Raw genomic sequence first — 14642 nt, forward strand, 5'->3', positions numbered from 1 at the left:
CATTGGTGGTTCAGTGGTAGAATTCTCGCCTACCACACAAAAGGCCCACATTCAGTTCCCAGCCAATGGGATTTTTGGTGGTTCAGTTCCCCTTCTCCCCAGTGCACATGTTGAAGTGTCCTTGGTGCCAGACACTGAACCCCAAGTTGCTCCCAAGGGCCAAAATAATGGCTTGTGGGGACAGTGCCACCATTAGTGTGTGTGAATTGGCACCGCACACACACAGGGCCGGCGAAAGGAGGACCTATACAATATGAGGCAGGACGTCATAATGTTATGGCTAATCAGTGTATGTTTGTGCGGTGATAAGCTAAAAAAAATCTTTTTTGCCAAAAATTCTGTCACCTGGCAATATAGTAGATACATGTCTGCTGGTGTCAAATACTGATGCTTTGGCAGGTTCCTTCTGGCGTCTGTATGAGATGCCAAACTGGCTGAGCAGGTGCCAGGCGTATTTGCCAAAGCATCAATATTTGACAACCTGTGAATGAGAACAGGTTTCATGGTTATAATTATACACACAGGCCATATTTGCTTTACACACCAAAGCTGTGTGGTTATATTTAGGAACAAACTGTGGTCCAGGTTAAAGGGTTGTTCCTGCTCTGACGAGCAAGGAAGACATGTAGGAGCCATGAGTGAGGATACACAAGAGAGCAACCTTCACAGCCTTTTATGGGCTCCGATAAATTGGAAATCAGTTGGTGTTTGGATGTTTTCTATGAGGGATCAGAGAAAATGACATTTCATGTCTGTATAAACATGTTTCCTTGATTCTACTTGCATCTGACATAGGCAGGACTAAGAAACAAGGGAAAGACTAAGAAACAACGGAAAGATGCAAGTGAGGGAAACATGGGTGCAATTAAGGGAATTGGGATTCACCCTATGTCACCTCGGGTCATAATTACTGTGGCCACTAGAGGTCACCTCATATCACATCTATCGATACTGGGAGGTGCAGCCTGTTTAAAGGGTGTGATAATCACTGACAATAGCCATTGAATGGTGTGACAACATTCCAGTCAGCCGTAAATGACATACCTGTATGTTTGGGGCCATCCTTTGTACAACAACAGTACGCTGAAAAACACCTCAGGCTCTGAGAAATGATAATGGGCATTTTTCGCTATTTTTGGCTGTTTTGATTAAAAACTCAGCTAATTGAATAAATAGTGACTAGTTTTAAAACTTGATAGTTTGTTCAACTTCTATATAAAATTGGAATAGGGTACAAATAAATAAATTTATTTACAATTTGACAGTAATAGTAGGCACACACAGAGTACGTACATATGCCATAATGTCATGTATCTAGGTCATGTTTGCATGTGTGCACATGAGTCAGTGACCAAGAGAAACGGTGCACATGCAAATGGCAAAGAATGAGAGGATGCCAGTGTTTGGTGTGTGTGTGTGTGTGTGTGTGTGTGTGTGTGTGTCCGGGCTTGAATTAGAGAGCAGCAGCCACTCAGCAGATCTGCTCCTCCCTGGCTTTGTTCCACTGCCACACCATGTTCCATTCAGAAACCTCAAGGGTTTACAGTGTTCACAGTCAATATTGACATCTCAACGGAACCACAGGTTGACCTGAGCTGCAGAAAGTTTCCTCCCATTGTCACCGACACACTCCTTGTAAGGGAAGTTCAGACACTGGACCAGCCTCTGAAATCACCATTTCATTTTGAACACATCTGGAAAATATCAGCAGAAAATAATTAGCAAGATCTCAACTCGTAGCCTATAGTACGTAACAACAAACTGCAGTGTAGAAATGACAAAAAAAAAGGCTTGAGGTAGTGTAAATTCATTCATATTTATCCACTAAAGAGCATTGATAGGTTTATTTTTAACTGTAAAATCTGCACTTGACTTCGGTATGGGCCCGAAACCCTACTACTAATGGGGTGCTATTATTCCTTGAATGGTCAATGTTAAGTCCATTAGAACAAGTGGAAGCAAAAGTCTACCAGCTGAGTGAGTTCATTACACTTTAGATTAGGTTTTAACACCTTTGGAGCGATTCACTTGTAGCTACTCTTGGTTTAATAACTGTTGGAAAAATCTCAGAGTTGGCCAAAGTATAACGTTTTAATTGATGTTATTAAATGCTACAGTGTCTGTGAGAGTGCAACAGAGCAGAAACACAAGCAACACAAGAAATGAAATTAGAAGAGAATGCAAATGGCTCAGCTGGGCGTTTGTTTACAACATGTGATCTCAAATGTTCTTGTAATAATAATACATCTGTGCATGCTGTGTGTACAGTTTCTGAATTAAATCTTACACTGAACTTTCGAGCTGGGTCACAGACAGACTCAACAATACTGTAAATGCTGTTTGTCATTAATCAAACTGCGTCATATCCATCACAATCAGGGCTGACAACAAAGACTGAACTCAGTGTGATTTTTAATAAAAGGTCAGTAGTATCCTCCTGACCCTGTGTCAGGTGCACAAATGCCTCAGGGGCTCTTGATTTAAAGCCTGCAGGATGAGCCTAAGTGGACAAATGACTGCCAGATCAAGCAGCGCTCTGTCTTCTCACTTCACTGATACCTTTCTCCGTCTACTGGACTCCTGTCCGTCCTTATCTCCCTCTCCTCCTTCCACTCTGTCACTGTCCGTCTTCTTCCATCTCCCTTTCAGTTTCTTTTCTGTGTATGCTTGCTCTCTCTTTATTGCTCCCTCTTTCCACCCAGTCTTTTCTATTTATCTTCTCCTCACAGCCAGTTTCCATTCATCCTGATTCACCGCCTAAGTGCAGTGTAAAAGGACAACAAAATAAATGTTAAAAAAAAAATCAGAACAGCATGAAAACAAGTGGCATCACGCTGCCTCTCCAGATGATATCAGCTTTTATCTGTGAAGGGAAACATTAAGTCTACTAACTCCACTCCACTCGCCCCCACCCCAAGCCTTTGTCTCAAAAATTTCAGTTTCTATTATAAGACTTTCATTTTCACAATGAGCAAGAAGTAGTCACCTATCATATTTCCTGCTTGTATTCTTCACCCCCAGCGTATTTTAAGCTGCTTTGCCTGCTGCCGTCTCTGATCTCATTTATACTTTTCCATTACTTTGTTGACGTGACTGTTAAACTGAAACTGTCAAACCACTCTGTAAGATGTATGGTTTAAAACAAACAGGCAACAGCATCCAGGAAAATTATTTTAAATAGGTGATTAGTTGTTTGTTTCAAACGTCAAAAAACGAGCTTCAACAGAAAAGCCTGTGCTGCCCGTTGTTCTCCTAATGCTGTTACTGCTGATACTGTGTGCCTGTGAAAAGCCACACTCATTTATATAGACTGTACTGTATGCATCACAATTTAGCTTAAGATTTTTACAAATTTTTACAAATACAAGGATATGACAATGACAGTTCAGGCTGGCACTGCCTGAGACTTCACCAACAACAAAGTCCTTATCAGTTCAAGGTGGCAGAAAGTTTCAGCAAAGAACTGCAGTGATTGGTAAAAAATTGACAAGCAGAGCAATACATTGTGAAAGTAAGCAGAGTTGTAAACAAAGCAGCATGGAAGCTAGTGAAGATGGTCAGTGTTATTTCTTCGGATTTACTTTTGTTCATCCTCCAAAGTATAGAAATTTGGTGTAGACTGAACCATGTTAGAACACTGATTGAACGAAGACGGATAGAATTTATGGCTGAGACGGCTGATGACGTACGTCATTGCGTACGTTTGCGGGTTTAGCTGAGTTTGGCTTCTATTGGATCCAAGCTGAGGAAAACCGGATAATGACCTGTGTCGAATACAGCGACGTTTATCGGGGTTCATTTGTCCCAGTAATTGAATTCCCACATCCTTCAAAAGCAGAGGTGTGTCGAGTTTACACAGATGTTTTGGGCAGTGGGAAAGAGGCTTTAGATTTTATTTCAAACTGAGGAGCTTCCCCTCCTGTACATCGCCAACAATTCGCCAACATGGCAAGACAAAATCCACTCCTGGTCTTATATAAGACAGTGTGTTTATGTCAGGAGTGTGTGCTGTAGGTATTAGAGCCAGGGGAAGCACCTGCTCAGCTGGGGGCCTACAGATGTCCCAGGGGTGCAGAAACACTATAGCTTAACTTTATCAGTCCAGGAAATCTTTCGGCTTTAATGCCAGCAGTAAAATGCATCTATACTCAGCAGGCTGTTGATTTTGCTGGAACCATTCACGTATAATTATAGTAATGCGTGTCCTGAATGTCAGCACCACAGCTACAGCAGTGAGCTGTGTGACACTCCGCTCTGGCCTGTGTCACCTGAGCCTCAGATAGCAGCTACACCGGACAGCCGCCGGCCAGCAACTCAATAGAAAGTTCATGTTGCAGTGTTCATCAACACAGCTGCAACACTGAGCGCAAAAGCTGTGCTACCACTTATTTCTGTCTCGGAGGTACATTTGTTATATAGTTTGTATGGGCAGTCAGCAAACAGGTAACTCCTTTAAACAGTAAGTGGCAAGTTAATACTGCACATCCACGTATTCTGTGGTATGGTTAATATATTTTAGTTGATTAAATTCTTATTGATAATACAACAGGCAACACCACCAACAACCTAGACAATCACCGATCAAATCACTGTCTCGGTTTCTACCTGTCACCTATTCAATACATGATGAAGCTGTTGCTCCCTTGGAGGATGGACCAGTGACGAGCCCTTGGTTGACGAGGAGCCTCTTTGGCCTGTTGCTGCCTGCCATAACAGAATAGAAAATGGGGGTGGCACACAGTGCAGTAAACGATAAACTGGAGCCAATTACTATGTTTGTTTCTTCGCCCCAGGGTCCCCTTCAGGCCTGTCCAACCCAGGAGCCATGATGAGCAAGGGGTGGTGCATGTGGCTGTATGGTGATGTGTATGTGTTGGTCAAGGAAGGAGTTGTTGGGGTGCACAGAGCAGCAAATCAAACGCCACTGGGAGAAAGAAATCTGTGCAGTGCTCCAGTCACCATAAAAACATCATGAAGCAGGCTCTGCCTGCTCTTTTTCTGTGTTTTCCATAAGAGCAAGCTGGCTATTAACTATTAGGAGGCCAATTGGCAGAGCTGATTGTTGCCATAGAAACCAGTAATAAAGAAGTCTGGGAGAATGAGTCCTTTGGGGGCAAGTGCAAGTGAGGTTGCACTCAAGGTCATGTTTGTGCTGACCCTCTCGGCCTTGTTACAATATATATGATCAATTTATGTCTCCATCCACTGTTGTGTCTGACCTTGGTGTTTACGAGACCGCGGCGGCAGAAAAGACCATCATACAACTGGCCTGATTCATGTGACATGTCGGCTAAACAACAGGCTTGTTACCTCCACCTCACTCCCCTCGCTACCTCGTATTGGTTGCTATATATCTGCTCGCTAAGATATATTAGCTCTGAGCTCAAGGCGTTACTTTGACAGGTATAGATTTAGTTAGCTGTTAGGATCAATACGAGTAGCTGTACCAGCTAACAGATGCAGTGCGTCATATATGTGGGTGACATTTTCCAAAAGGACATTATAGATTTTATGGAGCTCAAGCTCCATTATCAAAGTTTTTCATATTAACGGGCTATTAAATCAACAGAAAATATGATAAATCATAACTCAGGTTTTATCTGTGGCCCTTTTTTGATGCCTTTTCCTTTTCCTCGGTGCCTTAGTGATATCAGAGGCATTTTGTTGCCTATAAACCATTTCCTGTGACCTGCAGTTCGCTGGCTGTGCAGCAAGCAAGCAGGAGATGAAAGGCCAAATGTTCAAAAACAGTAAACATCAGTGCTGCCTTTTGTCATGGCAGATCGTTGGGGTTCAGCATCTGCTTTCTCTACGCCTGTGGAGGCTCTACAGATGCCGGTTACCTCAGCCTCGGGCAGGATGACAGCTCATCAAGATGACTGACAAGTGTGCGAGAGTGTGGGACTTACGATAGATGCACTTCTTATCTGAAGCAGGAAAGTTGAATGTTGTAGTTTAAAAAGTAAGAGACTCTTCATGCTGCTGTGCAAGAGTGACTCTGCTAGATTTGTTATTTTTGTTTTAATTAAAAGTTTCATATTGTGTACAACCAACCTCTGCGCCCTTGAGAAGAAGGCGTCAGTGAGCAAACCTTCATTCCTCTCCTCATTCTAAAATGAATTTCATGAAGTTTTTATTTGTTCTGGAAAAGCAAGACTAACGTTGCACCTCATGAACTAGGAGTGTGGTTCTAGCTCATCTCATTTTCCATTCTAATCATTACCGAGCATGTTGTCCAGCACAGCTTGCACTGTTAAAAATGGTTTAGCTTCCTGCATAGCTTATATGAATAATGAGTGCAGAACTATAGTTTAGGCGCAAAATCATGTTGATTAAGTTCAGGAGGGAGTGTAACCATAAACAAAAACAAACTGATTTTGACTTAGTAGGAGACTGTGCTCTGCTTTCTAAGATATTATGATACCAATTTTAACTGTTGTGTGGAGCTGCATTACAATGACATGCAAAGTGGATGCGAAGGTATAGTTGTAGCTAATTCTTTGGTAGTTGTTTGTCAGTGGCACTATGTTCCTTAGTGTTAGTTGATCCATAAATGTCTGTGCATCAATCTAAATTGTTATCAAACAGTGTGGCTGTGTCCTACTTCCATACTGTGTAGTATTTCTAAGCAGAGAATTAGTAAAACAACCTACTGCAGTACTGTATGTACAAACAGCTTTTATTTTGCTATTGTGTGACACTGCAGTGAACAAAAGAACTGTACAGTAGTAGTCTGGACAACAGCACATAAAGTATTAGTTGTTGGAAATATTAGGAAAAATATTTAGCTTTCAATTTGTGAACATTAATTCAGTGTCAGTGCAAAGTTGGCTAAACTCACGATTGTGTTTTGTCAGTCTGCAAAACATAGATCCCATTACCCAGTTTAGATTAGTTGATTTCAGTCATTCCTCAATGGAACTGTAAACTTAAAGTCCTAGATATAAATGAAACCCTTCTCAGATGTAAATGTTTTTATCCTATAATCACAAAATTACACAAGTATTATTTTCCAAAGTGCTGCGAGTCCCATTTAAACACTATTTACTTTTGTCAGAAATTTGTGGGAATGTTTTAAGGTTCATACTAAGATTTTGAATGTCCTCATAAAACTGGTTTTAGGAGCAGAAATATTCCCTGCAATATGAGATGCTTGATATTGAAGGAATATTTCTGCCACTGATGGGGACACAGTAGTTTACTGCGCTCTGTCGGTGATAAAACTGGTGAAAACGGTTGCTTGAACATCGCAGGAAAGTAGTTTTGATTCAACGTTTGCTTGACAGGTTTTAGAACATCTTTCCTCAGTAGCTTGCCACATAAATTCTCGCTCTTCCCATTTTCATATGGCTCTGTCTTAGAACACACACAGACAAACGCATCCTCCCACACATTTTCTGACTTCAGTTTCTCCATCGTCCTTGCTTTTTCCCAAGTTTCTTAAATTTATTTCTTCATTTTGTCTATTTATCTATCTGTCTGTCTATCTACAAGGCTTCTTATTTTTTCTTTGTTGAAATTTACAGTTGCTTCTATGTATCTATGATTTTCCACCATTCAAATAAACTAATGAAAACCAGACCCATCATAAAAACCAACAAATAACAAAGCTGCGTCCTCATAAGTTCAGCCGTGGCAGTTGATTCAACACTATTATTCTCCCGTTCGCCTCCCTCTGCCCCTGACCCTCCGCTGCACTTTGCCAGCATCCCCCCCAAGCAGCATGGGTCCCAGCTGGATGGAAGCAAGCCTGAGTGCATCTCTCTGTTGCCATCACAACCTTATAAGCCACAGGCATCTCTGGGTGTTGAGCATGAGGATATATGTTGTGTTTACAAAGAGATAGTGCAATGTGGTGACTAAAAAAAAAACAAAACACATACACAGATAGATGGCGCAGAAGATGACAGAGCTTAATTTAGAAATTCAACATCAGCATTCAGAGCCAGGAGATGTCGGAGCCCGGTGTCATTTTGTATGAATAATTCCTTTTATTTGATTATGCACCTTCAAAAGTTGGCTCTTTTGATCAAAACAGTGTCAGGCTGTTCAACGGTGCAGCACACTATTTCATGAGATGCTGTGTTTGAAGAGTTCTGTTCCAAAATGCTTTAAATTCTCACCGAGGAAACATAAATAAAAGTTATCATGCAATATGTCTAAAACATGGGGAATCTGGTATGTAAAAGTTGTAGAACTGCCATGGTCACACACCTCTATAAACAAGTTAGTTTTTATCTTGCACCTTTAGTTGTAAAATCTCAATGACTGTCAAGTTCAGGATCAGAAAAATCATCACATATCAAGTGAAGGACAAACCCTAACTTATCAAGCTGTCAACGTGCAGGAGGTCCTCCAACCTAAACGACCATATGGGTTGTTTGTCCCCACCCTCTGATACAACCCATTCAAGCGTACAATGAAAACAATACAGCAGCACATTATTATCACCTTATCAATTGTATTTTTTGTTTAAAATAAACACTCATTTCAATTCTGATGCTGCAACACATTCCAAAAATAAGTTTAAAAGTACCTGAATTGCCTTGTGCCATAAAACCACTGCTGCAGCTTCAGTAACTGGTGTCCTATAGTTTTTTTTAAACTAACTGCATGAGAATATTTCTCTTAACGAATAAGACACTAATTGTATAAAACCAACATTAATTCCAGTTTAGACATCACTAACATTGACTTGACTGAGGTGTCATGTAATTCCTCCATTTCATTTGTAAAATGAATCGGCTGAAGAGACATTATCACTAAAATCTCATGCATCACAATATTAATATTCTCACCATGCTCTGTATTGAAAACAGCAGTTGGATCCAGATATTGTGCAGCTTTTTGTTTTTACCTTGTGCTTCAACATCCTGCTTAGCAAGTGATAAAGTCCTTATAGATGAGTAAATTCTAAACAGTTATGCACAGATGATTTAATAAGCAATAAAGCCACTGTAAAGACAAATATTATTCTTGGAGCTCATGGAAATCTTACGTATTCGTCCCACAGTCTCATTGGAGTCAGTGTATTCTTATCAGCACAAACTGAAGAAAGAAAGTGAACACACTGCAATTATCAGACGATGAGCATGTTGATGATAAGCTACTTAGCAATCAGGGCCTCTTAATAAGTATTTATTGGAGGCTAATAGGCTGTGGGCTCATGAATATGCAACCATTAGCAGGTAATTGCTAATTAATTAGCATTGCACACTCATCCAATTAGAGGAATATGAGGCCATTAAGGAATAACCGATCGGTCGTTAGTGTCAAATGTGCAAACAAATGTTTACTCATTAGGAGGACATCTATTCAAGGGAATCTCGGGGTAGTGTCAGGAGTTTTTGTCCAGCTTGGCAGGGGGAGTAAATGATTTGATTGCTTTCAAGCCAAAACAAAACTATAAGTATCTATTTTGAAGATATTTTTGCTTCTTGAAGGCATTAGTTAGCTTTATTATTTACTGCTCAGTAAAAATCTATTCCACAGCTAATTGTTAACTCCTGACTCCCAGTAATCATTAATCTTTTTTAATTGCATGACACTGCTTTTGTTTTCTTTTCTTTTCTTTCAGGCATGGATATCTCAATTTACAATGCAACTCTTCATCTGCACTCACAAGCAGCTTTGGTTGCCATGTAAGGTGCCAGTGAACATTTAACTAAACCTGAACAGGGATGGCTCCTTTATTCAGCATGAGCTGAGACAAAAATACTACTGAGCGCTGACTGCTGGAGGAGTCACAGTGAGAGAGGTAAAAGCAGAGCTTGGTTCAGTGGAAATGTGACAGGAGATGACAGACAGAGAAGTTTTGTTTCAGTGAACTACTTCCATACAGTCTTCAGACTCTGCAGCAGCAGACATTTTATGTGTCGTGTTGTCTGGATCTGAAAAATGGCACAAAGGTAACAATGTAATTCTCTTCTCATACTTTTCTAGATAATAGGTCCAATAACCCATATAAAGTAGGGGTGTAAGCGTACACAGAAATCACAGTTCAGTGCTGTGCGTACCACGGTTTAGAAGTCAAGGTTCAGTTCATTTTCCGTACAGTAAGGGAAAAATATACAAGTCATAAAATCGCTTGTCTTTTATTATGAAACTTTGTAAACATCGACAATTTATAAATGTTCTTAATTTTTAAGTAAAGCACAAGTAAAATATGTAAAAATAAAATAGAATACAGCTGCAAACTGTTGCTACTAAGTGCTCCATTTTCCAGGGAAAGGCAGTTTAAATGATGAAGGAAGCAGTGTTTGTACTATGCTTGTTTGTCTTTGCAGCCATGATATTCATGTTCAGGTGGTGCCATTTATAATAAGGTAGCCAGTTTGTCATGTTGCTAAAAACGTATCCGATTACCGCTGAACGAACAAATCAAATGTCTTGTATTTCCCTGGGAAGACCTCACCGCTAAGGCAGGGTCTTCTAGCTCTGGCTTCTCGTTTGCACTGGCTAAGATGTTTGCTAGCCAGAGGCTTGGCTAAGCTAAGCCTGCTGTTTGTTTTGTGTGCTCTGCTCTGCCACTTAATATGTTTTTGCTGAAATGTGGATTTGAAAATAATGTTCCACATGCAGAACTAGCCTATTCTAAACTACTACTAAGGATTGAATTCGGTACACGTCTACAACAAACCAGAAGTCTTGTACCAGAACAGTTCAGTTTCAAGATGTGTACCTTTACACCAGTAAAATAAAGTTTTATCACCAGGAAAATATAACTAAATAATCAATAATAATGCGATTTTAAAGAAAGAGCCCAAATTCTTCATAATTGGATGTTTGTATTATATCGATTTTTTTTTTTTGCACTAAAATCACATTATGAGTCCCAAACAACAGGCTAAAGGCAGCCGCATTTTACTGGTTATACTGGCCCCTTAGAGGTACTTAAACTGATACAAAGGTACTGGGTGGTTGATAATCGTTAATAAATAACCCACAAGAGTGAAATAAAGGTAATATGAGGCAGAAAACCCTTTTCAACATCAAAATATTAGCTTTAATCACTTTTTGGCAAAGAGAAGAGCCTGTTCTCTATGGAGGCAGTAAGAAGGCATGGAACATTAGTGTACCAGTAATTAAATAATTTAGTTTTGACATTTAATTATGTATTTATCACCAAATGTTTTGCTCTAATTAAGTAAATTACAGCATCTGCTTTATGTAGGATCTTTTCATTTCTTTATTATTTCTTGTCTGCTCTGAATAAAAGTCGTTCTTTACCACTGAGGTTTTCTTCCTGCTACAAGATGAAACCTTAATAAATGTGCGCACTTGAATGTCCCGAGCTCCCCCAGGTGTAGGTAACCTGGACTCTTTATATTTCTTTTATGTTTTATATTTCTGAGCCCCACTAGTAATATTAACTCTAGTCTGAATATAATTTGGTAGATTAATTCAGCGTTTAAAGACTAAATGAAAACTGTCTTATTCTTAACTGGCTTGACATCTTGTTTTGTTTCAGTCTTTCTATTATCAAGGTGGTTTTTACCAAGCGGTGGTTAGAACTGCTGATTCAGTAGCTTTGTCCGTGGTTAGGGTACCTATGGCAATGCACTGTGTATATAGTACAATGGTAGTATTCACTGTACCAGTTTGGTAAAGCTATTGGTTAGCTTTATGCAAGCGCTTAGATTTTCAGCTTTAGCAAGGTTTTGACTATGTTGGATAGAAATTGATTAAATGTTTAAACACAATCATTACACACTTAACCAAAACACTGGAAGTTAAAAAAAATGTTTCTTTGTGTATTTTAAAACAAATTCATTAAATGCAAAAGACCCGACTATTCAGCACAGCCAGTAAGGTGATTCAAACAATGTTCATTGATCAAGTTGACCTGTAACAAAGTCGCCTCCAGGTGTAGGTCAGTCACATGGTGCCTAATATAAATGCCAATGAAAGTTGTGGTCTCAAGGCGAAACTCAGCATACAGACACGGCTTTATAGCTGCTATTCATGTTTACACAGTTGAAAGACAAAAGGACAATGACAGACTTGTCTAAAGAATGCTGAGTGTGTGTGTGTGTGTGTGTGTGTGTGTGTGAGGGGGGGGCAATAGACAATAGAGACATTTTCATCACTTGTGAGCATGAGGAATTAAAATCATGGTACAGTAACATTTAGGCTGAGCTGTAAATTTATTTTAACAGATTTAATGACAACTCGTGATGATGACTGGAAAAGTAAATAAAATTAAATTCAACTGTTATGATTACAGTTGTGCAGCTGATCAGAATCAGACTCATATTGCTGACAGTGTGCAGCCTGTCATTGCTGTCATGTGTAAAAATAAAAGATGTGTCAGGTTTGAGGCCAGATGGCACCGCTGTGAGTTGGCAGGAACTCGACTGCATAAAAATTTTAAAAAATTTGGAACTGTCCTGTAAAAAAAAATGTCCATATGTCATTTTGCCAGCACGTTATTACAACTAACATATACATGATTTTGTTGCGCGACTTCTTTTGAGACCACTTTGTGAAACGTTATTTACCCATCTTAACCCTGTTTATTATTGTAACCATGATGATGAATGTTATCTTAAGCTAATCCATGATCTTTTTCCAAACCTAACCAAATAGTTTTTGTGCATAAATCTAATGAAACACAACCATATGTTTATGATCTGATATGAATGGAGGAGGAAAGGTCTTATGGAGTGTATGATTGTTACCATGATGACAAAGATCTGGTAAGCGCACTGCAGCAGGGGTCCTATGTGACGTATTCTGAAGTAGGGACGACATATATTGTTGTTTACGTCTTTCCCAAACTTTTCTCTTCTCATGCACTGATTTGCTAAGCTGAACAGCCAATCAGAGTGGTCTCTCTCACCAACAGGGTCCGCCGTTGACTCAGCATGGTGAATCAGCTGAAAAGCCACCAACAGCTGATCATCAGCTTGGTTTGTCACGGGCCTAAGACTTGGCTCCAGTCTGTAACATTAAGGCCGCGTGTGGGCCAAGCTGTCTGGAGGCTTCACTGTTTTCTGTCACAGTGAACTTGTCTATTACAGTTTTACATGCATGCATCCAAATTAAAACTATCATTCATGCCTTATCGCTGTCACATTTTTGCATTTTTCCTTTGTTTATTAGTTAATAATTAATTAAGATCAAAGATATAACAAACAAAGATGTGTCAGGTTTAGCCAGAAGGCTATTTTTAATCCTTAAGTCCCCAGGCAGGATGATGTTATACAATAAAAGCAAGTACAAAAATAGATTTATGTAAATTACTATAAGGCAAAGTACAAACAAATACATAAATACACAAGTTGATGTCCAAAATAATTTAGACAACAGTGACAAAAAGATTAAGATTTCATTAGAAACTAGATGATGCTTGTGAAACTTAGTGTGGTCTGTTGTAAGTGTTGCTTTCAGTTTATTTTTCCTACAGCCTAGTCAGGTGTTGGCATTGGAAATTTTAGCTAAACATATTGCACTCAAGCACCTCAATTAAAATCGAGAGAGAGCTTTCAAATCAGTGATGTTTTCACATAATCCATCCAGAACATGAAGCTGCTATTCATGTTAGGCTTTGCTGCTGAGCTCTGATTAGTGACTGCATTTGTCTGCACAGAGCGACAACAGGACACACCATTAGCCTCCACACACCAGCAAAGCTTCAAACCCGGCTCTAAATGAACCGCGGTGTTTCAATGTGACCTGAAAATAAAACAGTCATTTGGTATATTTTCTGCTTTTCCCAGTGTTTTCAGTTTTTGGGTAAGGAACAGAGGAAGGAGAAGGAGAAGAGAAGGAGAAATGAAGACGCTTTTGTCCCACTGATGCACATAAAAACCAAATAAATGTATTCTTTCATCAAAGCAATATGTAAATGACAGCACTCTCAGGATAGGGTTCCTTGAGGACTTACTACAGTAGCACAGCTGAGTCGCTGAGGGTTTGCAGTTTATTTCTTTTTTTCATCACTGCAGTCTTCATAGAGGCTCAGCTGAGGCAAACAAAACGAACGCCCCATACTTCTGTCGTGGAAAAAAAGCAGGAGGAGAAATTTATGCTCTTAATTAAGAAAGTTGCGTGGCCTTGGAGGGATGTTACTCTGTTCGAGTCACCCCGGGAGCCAGCAAGTTGTGCTCCGTGTGTGTGGGCTGATGTGTGTTGGTTGGTTCGAGTATGTTCATTGTGGTCTTGGGTGTTTTTCTAGGAAGAAGGAAATGACAGATAAAACAAAGGAAAATGCTGTAAACTGCCTTGGAAATGTTGTTTCTCATGAGTTGGGATGCCAATGCAGCAAGTGGGAGCAAGACCAGCAGAAGGAGAGAGATTTGGGGAAAAGAGTTACGTGAGAAAGAGATAAAAGTCACCCTGAGAAAGACAACGTAATAAGAAAGAGACGATAGTAAAAAAAATAGATGAGGAGAGGCGCGGACAAAGACAAATAAAAGTCAGACACAGGTGAAGGAGAGAACGAGCTCGACAAGAGAAACTCAAAATGAAAAAAATAAATTCCAGATTCACTGTAAGCTGCAACAGCAGAGTTGATGCTCAGTATTAAAGTAATAATCTGCAGTATTGACTCAAATATTTGCTACTCTCTCAATATAATCATGATTCAGCCTGCCGCTGGAATTTTTCTGTTTGCTGCTCTAAACAGAAAATAAAACCTT

The 14642-nt window shown here is 39.7% G+C and overlaps 1 long non-coding RNA gene across 7 annotated transcripts in view; it reads left to right on the forward strand.

Annotated features, from left to right (window-relative positions):
* Positions 1-14642, forward strand: part of LOC109967088 (uncharacterized) — a 74541-nt gene that overhangs the window by 37296 nt on the left and 22603 nt on the right. For 6 of the 7 annotated variants that reach the window (XR_002275883.1, XR_002275878.1, XR_002275881.1 and 3 more), the window contains one exon: positions 9578-9908. This is a non-coding gene — a long non-coding RNA (uncharacterized LOC109967088). The remainder of the gene's footprint in view (positions 1-9577; positions 9909-14642) is intronic. The other variant, XR_002275880.1, reaches the window with a different exon arrangement.

This window comes from Monopterus albus, unplaced genomic scaffold, assembly GCF_001952655.1.
Source record: "Monopterus albus unplaced genomic scaffold, M_albus_1.0 scaffold125.1, whole genome shotgun sequence".
NCBI classification, from domain to species: Eukaryota; Metazoa; Chordata; class Actinopteri; order Synbranchiformes; family Synbranchidae; genus Monopterus; species Monopterus albus.